The sequence below is a fragment of the Xenopus laevis genome, chromosome 4L (assembly GCF_017654675.1).
Source record: "Xenopus laevis strain J_2021 chromosome 4L, Xenopus_laevis_v10.1, whole genome shotgun sequence".
Lineage (NCBI taxonomy): Eukaryota > Metazoa > Chordata > Amphibia > Anura > Pipidae > Xenopus > Xenopus laevis.
This window is the reverse complement of record NC_054377.1, coordinates 93,885,381-93,896,707: the sequence shown is the minus strand read 5'-3', so window position 1 is coordinate 93,896,707 and position 11,327 is coordinate 93,885,381. Positions and strand designations below refer to the sequence as shown.

Below are 11,327 nucleotides of genomic sequence, written 5' to 3'. Positions count from 1 at the left end.
TACCCCCCCCCCTTAGGACAGTTTCAAACAACCATACCCAGTATGATTCTCTTTGAAGGAACATTTGGAAGAATGGTACACCCAACCTTTCCTTTACATATGCAATAACTATCCATCTTATCTAGAGTACCTGGTGTCCTCTAGGAATGCTTGCTGCAGCTATGTATACCCGGTTTGACACAGCAAGCCCCTTTCCACAAGCACCCACGGCATTTGGGATCAGGCTTCCCTATATGTTGAACTTGATGGACGTGTGCTTTTTTTCAACCTAACTTACTATGTTATATTTTGGCTGTTAATAATGCACACCAAAATGTAATAGCTGCAAATGTGATGCTGTTTTCTGCCTGGGCTACTAAGCTAGTAATAGCCAGGTATATTATAGTTTCATAAACACACTTTTAAACTTAGCTGGCACCAATAAACCAGGTAATGATGTTATTTTGAGACATCATGTATGTGACAGCTCTACAGTTGGAATTGCCTAGTCTGCACCTACATTTTAAGCACAATCACATTGTTCAACTTCTCTCTGCCCACTAGAGGGCCATGGTAGACTGAGCTCAGCTGATGGAGGCGAAGAGGAAGAGATATATGACAGCGTTGCCTTTTTGCACTCTGATAAACCACAATCGGGATCAGTAACGCTTGCACAGTGAGCAGAGTGATCGGAGAGAGCCAGCAACAGATACCCACCGAGACAGACAGGCAGCTGAGGGAATCCACATGATTCCAAAAGGCAGAAGAAATCTGATACTGTTGGACTGAGCCGAAGCTGCTGAAGGAACTCTTTTCACCCTCAATCTTCAGCCTGTGACTCCTCAGCATCCCAGGTCGCTCTCCGCAGCCGGGTGAGTTCCAATGTAGTTTCCTCTTTGCATCTTTAGAGCAGAGTCAGTTTCAGAACCTTGGACAGCAGTCAGCAGCAAAGACAGTGGGTGCGACTGCTGCTTCAACTGCTTTATATCAAGATGCAATTGAGCTATTTGCAGTTGTATTTGTGCATGCTAAATAGACTCTACTAAGATATCTGAATGGACCGTTGTTCTGCTGCTTGCGGTGTAGAACATGCAGTGATACCAGAGAAATAGGGAGAAACATGTATTTACCTGATCGTGATATTTGCCCTTTATAAATTACTCTTCTCTTTGTCGCAATTTTGTATTTATTTCCTTTGCTGCTCTTGTATCAAACTGAACTTCTGCCATGAAAGCTATGTTTTATAATGTAAGGGCTAATGCAGGTTCCACAATTTCTCTGTGTAAGAAAATGATTTTTTTTTTTTGTTGGCTTTACACCCATTAACAGGAGAGCTTGCCTCCCCCCCCCCTCTGTTTAGCAGGAGACACTGTAACCAATAAGTGTTTTTCAGAAGTTTAGCTGGAGATAATGCTGCTTTTGTGGCTCAGGAGCCTCACATTCTGCCACTTTGGCACACAAGTTTCCATCAGTTAATATAAGGAGGGAGAAAATAATGAAAAGCAGAAAAAAAGAGACAGAAGGCAATTTATTATAAGAATAGCTTACAGTAGCAGTTAATGTATTGTATTGATCCAGTACAAAGCATTGACTGATATTGTATTTTGACTGACAAAATGCAGCAGATTCACAGCAGCTGTTGTGACACCGTTACCCTTTTTTTGTACCAGAATTTCCTTTTATAAAACAGACGCAGGAAGGACATTCTACTCCAACCTCTGTGTAGCTGCAACACATTTCTGCCTAGTTGTATCCCATTTACATTTCAGTTTTAGGTGTAAACCCATTACATTTCCAAACTGTTCAACATAATGACACAGTATGTGGAGAAGTATAATGGTTTGTGTATATTTTCACTTGCTAAAGGCATTTCTTCTTGGTTTATAAGGCTGTTCTTTTAAAGATTCTTCCAATTGTCTTTAATAGTCTCTTGAGTCTGGCTTTTCTGGTTTGGTGCTTATTTAATTAGCAAAATAAAACACCCAGCACCTTCCAGTCCTCTTTCTCTAATCTCTCATGTATGGTCAACATGTTTTTATTGCATTCCAAGTGAAATTCCTACCCTGTTCTGTCTGTCTTTCAGGTGGCATCTTTGTCCGTGTCTTTTGGAGTATTTTTCCCCAAGTCAGTGAGTGCACCTATTGCTTACTGAAAGGCAAAGCCATGAACTTAGCCTGAGTGTAAAAAGTGTAGCAAATCCAATCAAAAGCTTGGCACTGTTGTTAAAATCGTGGAGCTAGTAAAACCCCTCAATGAGCCCATGCTTTATCCTCTGGTCCCCAAAGAGCATTTGCATCAATGAAGTAATCAATCCATCTTCTTATAGTAACATACAATACTGCTGGTTTATATCTCCCTTGTCACATGTTTAGTACAGGCAGGCCCGGACTGGCAATCTGTGGGTTCTGGCAAATGCCAGAGGGGCTGCTGTATGGTTCCATAGAAAGTTACCATATAGTGGGCTGGTAGGGGGCTATTTGGGCTGGTAAGAGGCTCTTTGGGCCTCTGTGTACTTGGAATGGCAGGGCCTATTTTCACTCCCAGTCCAGGCCTGAGTACAGGTACCCCACCATGATTCCAATTCATTTTGTACTACAACTTACAACATCCCAAGGCACCCAGGTGGCCACTAGCAGCCCAGCCTTGCTTTAAATTCCTTGTCTTCAAATAGGATGGTTCCCACATACTTAAATTGGCTTTCTCTGATAAATAATTTTAAACAATGACACATACTTATTATTATTATCTCAAATGTGATAATTACCACTCGTAATAGACTTTCACAGCTGCACACGTCAAACACCTAAAAGATCTTCCATTTCTTGGTTCTTGTATTCACATTTAGGTCATATAGAGTTTGGCGCTGTAAATTTCCACTACTGGAATATGTCACAATCTCATATATTTATATATTATTACATTTGGCATCTTGGACTCTCACCGATCAGTCATAGAGATAACTGCGGAACTATTTCAGTTTGAGCAGAGTGACAGCCATTACAAGAGACACCCCCCACCATCCATCTGATAGGAGCCAGTGATGCCTTCCTAGCAAGTCCAGCAATAAATGAGTTAATACCTGCAGCATCAGCTCCTCACACTCTTCTTATGCATTGCCTGATTTCCCATGATAGCAGCCTCACTCCTAGCCACTTTATTGCTGCTGTAATGACACTGGAACATCTTATAAATTGTCTAGTAATAAGTAAAGATCAGAAGCTTAGAACTCCACATATATAAAGTGAGCGGGGGTGGAGACTAAAGACAATTTAATTACTGGGAGATGCCCGTCCAAAATGTCAGCTTGGTGATTACCCTGAGGGAGCCAGGGGAACTTTTCTGCTAGGATAATAGCAAATGACCAGCAATTTGATCCCTGCTCAAAGATTAAGAAGTCATTATTTTTAACATTGCCATTGCAGTTATCTCACAGATGTTTCTGCGCATTTTATGTTAGCAAGGTACATATACATTGTATGTACCAATAAAAATAAATTGTTACCCTCTGTTTTATCATTATTGGTATAGATCATGTACAGATGCAGTACAGACATTTGTCGTAATGCTCTTGCTCAAGGCAAGAACTGCAACCACAGGTATAATAATATGGGGAACTTAGACTGCAAACAATATGTAACTTCAATCATTTCCTGCAGTGAAGGTGGGCCTGAGCCATTTATTATATCATCCTAAATTACACCTTTGATCACCCCCAATCTGTTGTCCTTGCAGCCTCCTTGAAAGTGACGATTTTACTTCATTAAATAGTGATTTCACTGCACACAGAACTTGCAGTAGAAACAGCCATTCCCACTGGTGCTCTGTACAAGTAATTCATAGGGAATCACCTGTGGCTTCATAAACATCAATATGAATATTGTTCTGGACTCCAGGAGTCACTGTGCAATATACAGCTGTGCTATTTGTACTTCCTGCTATTGGCAGCTACAGAAATAAGTGCCACCTAGGAGGTGGGGACAGATGATTACTGTGGCCCCTATAGCGCAGGGGTCCCCAACCATTTATACCTGTGAGCCACATTCAAATGTAAAGAGAGTTGGGGAGCAACAAAAGCATGAAAAAAATACCCGGGGGTGCCAAATATGGGCTGTGATTGCTATTTGGTAGCCACTATGCGGGCTGGCAGCATACAGGAGGTTCTGTTTAGCAGTAGATCTTGTTTTTATACAAACAAGCCAGAAATTAAAAATTAAGCACTTGCTTTCAGGCCACTGAGGGCAACATCCAAGATGTTGGTGAGCTACATGTTGCTCATGAGCCACTGGTTGGGGACCATAGAGGCAGGTACTATCTTTGATTCTAAATAGGAACAACTGCCATTCATTGTTCATACAAAAGAATATTATATTTTACTTTTTTTGTAACATGTATTCTAGAGGACACCCTTTTGGTAAAATGCCCATGTTCCTTTAAATGCACAATGCTCATGCCAGACTTTGGGACATGCCACTTGCGTTATCCTGATTTAACTTAGTGCAAACCTGATATTAGAATGATGGTGATACAGTTGCTGCACTCTAGTTGTAGCTGAACTACCCTGCCAAAATTGTATTTCCCCAAAAGTCTGTCACCATTGCAAAGGGATTTACATTTTTGCATGTGATATATCACTATTGGACACTGTCTTCCCCAAGGTTTATCCAGTGTAGAAATCCTAAATGCACAAGCCTTTCTCAGGACATAACATCTTCTATTCACGGTTCACAGTTCTTTTTTGTATCCTCGCATGGGCATTGGTAGTTGTTTTTCTTGAGCTGGTACACTTGTCAGAAAGCCGACACCACTGCTCTTCTCACCTCTGCTTCAGAGAGACCTCCTGACTTGTGCAGTTGGATGTAGCTGAAGGTTTAACTCTGAAAACAGTTGCTTTAGCTGAGCAAGTCTGAAGCCTTAGGTGCCAGAGGGGAAGCACATATCTTCAGCTCTTCAGCATCAGCACTGGCAGATCAGTCAATTTTTGACAGGTCCACCTGGGCCTTTGTGAAATGTATCCCGCTGTGAAGTTGTTGAGAACAATTTTAAAAGCCTTAGTGCTAATCTATAGCCTGTGCAGCGCGGTGTCGTGCTGTCAGTTCTATACACGTGAGATGCCTTCAAAAACGAGCACCATATACCTGCCATTGAACAACATTAGCAGCCTCAGTCGCTAACAGTAATTGCCCGCTGGCATGGGTTAACCTACACTGTATTTGCTCATCATTTACACAGCAGAGCTATTATCCATGACCTGGAATTTATGTTGGGAAGTGCTGTTCTTTCTGCTTTCTCTTTGTCCATGGTTCATTAATTTCCGAGTAGATTAGGAGCATAAAATAATATAGTTACAAGCTCCTTTTTTCGTGCCTTTGCAGATTTATTTTTTGTTTAACTGCAGGTTCTTAAATCTGGAAATAAATATTATGCTGTGAACTGGAACTCGAGAAATTCAGATCCCAGCAATCATTACCATTTATACTGCTGTGCTTTGATAGAATGAGTGCTGAGAATAGGATGCCCCAGTACATGGGAATATGGGTTATTCCTCTATACTTTTAAAAATAATAAACAACTATTGCTTGGTGCGACTGTGATTGGTGTATATAATAACTGTGTAGAGGCGTTCTGTTGAAGGCAAAAACTTGATTTTTTATATATGTTGTTTTTATACAAACTCCCCTACTGTTAATGAACTACAGCTTCCAGAAGCACAGGCTTAATTTAACAATAAGGGATGCTGGGAACTTTAGAGCAGCAATTTTGGCTAACAATAGGTTTTACTGGCATCCAGCCACACTATAAAGGGCTGTCCCCTGTAATGGGGTAATGCTCTATTAATGTCATGTTAAAAGCAGGAGTTTCTAAAACACTTCTGTGATGTGAAAGGGGTAATGGAGCATTGACAATACAATAACCATCCGTAAAGTATGTTTCCTTTGAACCTGATTGATGGAAAGGTTTTCTGCAGAACATTAACAGGGTCAGCGAGTGAGAACACCTTTTGGACTGGGGCATTTAATGCAACTCGAAATGGTCCATTTATCAGACCGCAATTTATTAGACCTATTGTATATAATACCTTTTGCATATACAGCCTCAGTTCTGACATTTCTGAAACAGAACTGCTCATTTTCTAAGTAAAATAAGTAAGAAATAATAAGTAAAATTTAGAAGATATTCAGGTGTCACTTTCTTCCCAAGGCTGAAGTTATGCACAGGCAGGATATATAGGTAGGGAGAGTAACAGGTACTTAAAATGCGAATATACTTGTTTCCCCTAAAATCACTACAGTGATATATTGCATGCTGGACTAGAGATTGGCTATTAAAAGTTTGGTCAGGTTGTCAGTAAACAGTGGGGTGATTCAAATCTTATATTATATTAACTGTGTTTACTTAGGGAAGTAAGTGTAAGCTACTACCCTCTCCTGTCTCATAACACAGCAGTTTGGTCATGCTTTATCATAGAGATTTTAGCTATCTTTTAACAAACTTTGGGTGTTTTGTCCACCGCAACCATCTGGCGGAAACAATAAGGGGACAAAATATCCCTCTCCAGCAGTCATTTCTCCAAGTACTAATGTATTATAACCACCCTTTTGATCACACATGGAGGAATGATGGTGTCAGACTGGGTAATTTCTATTCACTAGTACTAGGAGCAATGACAAAAATCACTGTTTTCCAGCAGTAGCCGATGAAATGCACTGGGCTTTAAAAAAAAAAAAAGGCTTACGGCAGCCTAAAATCTGTCTGTTTGTAGTCATAAAAGCCAATGATGGAATAAAGGCTTATAAAGGTAATTGGCTGGTGCTGTGCAAATTCTTGAAAACACTTGGGCGACCACAGCATCCCAGGTTCTATCTGCAGTCCATTCTTTGCATCTCTGCAGAATTTCAACAGGATTAGCTGACTGGCTGAGAGATTTTAGAAAGGCAAAAGTAACAACTTAAATAAAACACTGACCAGTGCTTAATAAAAGTGAATAATACATAAAACAACAAATAAAAGAAGGTCAATTCCGATGTGATATTTTCACCATGTCAGTGCAGCAGCTACCCTGCTTGAATACACAGGTCCTTATAATTACCAAGACCAAAGGAAAACGAATGCCTGTTGGACACATGAATCCTACTTTACAACACAGACATGTAATCATAATTTACTGTCAACAGATGAAAGGGGTCTAGGAAATATAATTTCAGATGAATTTACAAAAATCAAGTGATGCAATAAAGGCCTAGAGGAAGCAGATCAAATGCAAGGCTAGCAAGAGGAATAAGATCAGTAGTAGAAGGTAGATTAAGAATCTGACCTTGTAAAAAAAAACAAAAAAACATAGAGAATAAAACAGAGCTGAATTGATAGAATCATGTTTATTCCTAATGTTGGTCAGTAATGCTGAGAATACATCAGACACACTTTATGGTCAATTGTTTTGTTTTATGTAATTGAATAGTCAAGATGAGTATCTTCTGAATGGGATTGTGGTTTGAATGGGCACTGAGGTTGAAGAGACTCTGCCTACTATATAACTGCACATCCACATGGGAAATGATATTGCCTGATGTGATATTGGTCATATGGGTCTGGGCATGGGTAACAGGCAAAGTAAAGAGGCTATATGCCAGACATTCAAACAATGTTGCTGATCTACAGCTGTCAGCAGAATCTGAAGGGCAGAGATTTATCGATAACTATGATATGTACTTTATTTCTGGTGTTTTTTTTGATATATGCCACCTTCAATATTAAGGCCAAATAGCTTGTTTTCCACAGGAAGCGAATGCGATTATTGCTCTTATCGTACACATTACAGGAGCCAAATACCAATGGCAGAGGTTAACAGATCTGAAGCGTCCTCTGTATTTCAAACTAAGCCAGAGCTTCTGCTGCCCTTCCTTCCTATTAACCCTGCGGCATTTGGTTTGAAGTTATTTGAGCCGTGGCTTATATCTGCATCACTGATTGATCAGCTGATCAATAAGTCCCTTTGCTCATTTCATTTAATCAGCAATCAGTGGTGTGCAGTAATTGTTTGAATACAGAAAGTACAATGCACTTCACATAGGCCTCTTGAATGGAAGAGAATCCATAAGAGAAATGAAACCACAACCTAGTTCTGAAAATATATTTTGCCTCAATGCATTTTTTATTCTTTAAAGGGCAAGTATAGAAAAACTAATTTTTTTTTGTGTTAGTCCATAGAGCTCTGGCGCACTTTCCTTTGGTAAGCAGTTCCATGTGAGCAACCATGCATTGATTTGAAAAAGAGACTGGGATATGAATAGAAGAGGACCTGAATAGAAAGTAATAAAAAGTAGCAATGACAATAAATGTGTAGCCTAAGGGTAGAAACTCAGCTGTGCAGCTCGAGCCGACACGTCGTCATGTGATGAAACGCATGCGATGTGTCGGATGTCCTGAAGATACAGGAAGTGAAGGAGAAATTGCAGGTAAGAACTACATTTATCCGACTGTCAGATGAAGACGCACTGTGCATAGTTTTCATCTGACAGTTGGATAAATGTAGTTCTTACATGCAATTTCTCCTTCACTTCCTGTATCTGCAGGACATCCGACACGTCATATGCGTTTCATCACATGGTGACGTAAAGGCCCATCAAGTTCTACCCTAACAGAGCATTTGTTTTTAGATGGGGTCTGTGATCCCCATTTGAAAGATGGAGACAGAAGAAAAAGGCAAATAATTAAAAAATTATAAAATAAAAAAATAATGAAGACCAATTGAAAATTTGCTTATAATGGGCCATTCTATAACATACTGAAAGCTAACTCAATGGTGAGCCGCCCCTTTGAAGCCGGCCACAAAACTAGCATATAAGGATTTTTCTTATCTAGGAATAAGTCTTTTTGGAAGGTATCAAGATAACAGGCAAATCATTCTATAACAGAAATGTCTGTCATTGTATTCATTTTACACTTAAACACTTCCTTTTCATAAAGATGATGTAGAAATACTTTTCACATATTGAAGTGGTTTCCAGACTGTTTCCGTTCAAGACCCATTGAGGTCTTAAGGTGGCCATAGACACACAGATCCTATTGTACGAATCGAGGATTCGTACGATTTTCGGATCGTGTGTGGCGTTTGCCGACATCTTTCGTCCGGCGGAGATCGGTCGTTTGGTCGATCGATCAGGTTTGATTTTGACCCGACCGATCCCGCCGGAGCCCACGGCACATCGTAATCGGATTGTTCGGCCGTATAATTAATCATCATTAATGGCATATCGGGGAAAGATCCGCTCGTTTGGCGATGTTGCCAAACGAGCGGATCTTTGCGTCTATGGCCACCATTATATTTGTCGGGCCCCCTTAGCTCATAAAAGTGTTATAAATATATGAAACATCATAGTTCTAAGAATATGTATGGCAGTAAATAAGTCTTTCCTCCTAGTTTGAACATAAATCATCATGAATATCTAGGAGAGCAAACAAGTAGGTTCCTGGGTTGGCCAGCCTCACAGTCTAGAAAACACTGATTTACTACTGTTTAACCTTCAACTATCTGAAATGACATAATAAAACTATGCAGCCATACAAGCAATTGTCATGGCACCTTCCTGCCTGTGGACTCCAAAAACAACAATAAAGTTAATATACATTCCCAGTGTCTGGCTCTTGTTTGTGCACTTGCAGAGCCTGCAGTCTGTGCCTCCTTTTAGGAATCACTGTCCTCTTTATGTATTTTTTGCATCCATATCTTTGATCCATAGGTGTATTCACTTCCATTTATCCATGTCAAACCTTATGTTGCCCAGTCCCTCAGTTTGTCCAAAAAACATCTTGTACAGCCATGCATACATCTATCATTGGCAGCTTTGTGTCTATTAATCAAGGAATTTTCCCAAGCTCAAAACTCTAAAATTCTCCTGATAGTCCAACTAGAAAATACAACCATTAATTATAACTTTATTTTCCCTGTAGTCACCCCTATTTAAATCGTGTCCAGTTTTCAGGGACAGTTGTTTTCGATTCACTGTCCTAGGAAGAGTTTGTCCTTGGAAATGGCCCAAGCTTTCAAAACTGGCAGATTGCACAGAACTGACTCTTTTAACTAGAAAGCAACTGTAAATGTATTCCTTCACTTAGGAAAGGCATTCTCAATACTAAAGGTTATTAGAGCCGTGCCAGTTGGATAAGTGTAGCCAAATGCCCCATTTCAGAACATGGTTATGTGAAACAACACAACTGCAAAGTGTCCTTGCCAAGGGCTGAATTATTTAATGTTGGCAAGGATAAAGTCTGCTTTCTATCCAGAGCTGTAGTGCCAGTTCTTTGTTCATTTGCTTTTGTGGTTTTTGTAGACCTGTCTTTAATGCAGAATTCTTGTTAGGAGACCACATGGGGATATCTTCTCTGAACCAGGCATATAGTTTACAATAGCAGTTGTAGGTAGAAGCATGAAGAATACCAGGGATAGTACACATCAGCATTAACACTGTGGCAGTGTTGATCAAACATTTGTACATTAGTTGTTGTTATTGGACCCCTACCAAACAAAAAATTTAACTGTACTATTCTAAATAATAGGACTCAACAATGTGTGTTCTCTATATGCCCAAGCTGTCAGTTTAGGAAAAGTTAGGGTAAAATGGAGGACATTTAAAATTTGAAGGTCTTTGCCCCAAGCCCTGGCAGTACAAAAGATGGCTGCCTACAAACTTTCCCGAGTGGCACAGAAGGGAACTACAGATGGTAGAAGACACAAGATGATTCATCCATGATGTTTGGGTGAAGGTTTTGAACAGAACTTCTCTGTCATGATGCCACTTTAAAAGGTCAAGCTTATACAACCTGAATGGCATTTCCATCTGGGCCTCCACTTTACATACAGTAGATTAAATAATACCCCATGTAGTGAAATAATACCCTATGTAGTGAAAACCCAGTGACTCAACTTAATATATATTTAATATTGATCAGGTAATTGTTGTTCAACTGAAACTGTCCTCAGGTTAATGACATTTAATTTTACAATGTCATGTCAGGAAACCATAGCACCGACCAGAGCTGAATACTACAAACATAAGCCCCCATTAGAGAAATAAACAATTAGATGTTTCCTGTGTATGCCAACTACTTAAACAATGAATTATTTACCAGGTGATTTTCATCAGGGTTCTTAGATTCCCTTATGGATGGACATTTTGTCATGTTATGTTTATGAATATAACACAGACAAAATGTTTACAAAACCTTAGGGTAAGTAGCACCTTGTACAATATGCATTGGGTGCTCCTCGAAAAAAAACATGTAAGGTAATTGCTTCCTATAATTACCACCTGATTAAAAGAAAGGTAAAGCTGATTTACCTTTCAAGCACA

The 11,327-nt window shown here is 39.7% G+C and overlaps 1 protein-coding gene across 1 annotated transcript in view; it reads left to right on the top strand.

Annotated features, from left to right (window-relative positions):
* The first annotated feature begins 585 nt into the window (after nt 1-585).
* The window catches only part of LOC108713537 (tenascin-R), a 199,830-nt gene continuing 189,088 nt past the window's right edge, over nt 586-11,327 (top strand). The window contains exon 1 of the mRNA XM_041590489.1: nt 586-851. The gene's annotated coding sequence lies outside the window, so the exon portion shown is untranslated. The remainder of the gene's footprint in view (nt 852-11,327) is intronic.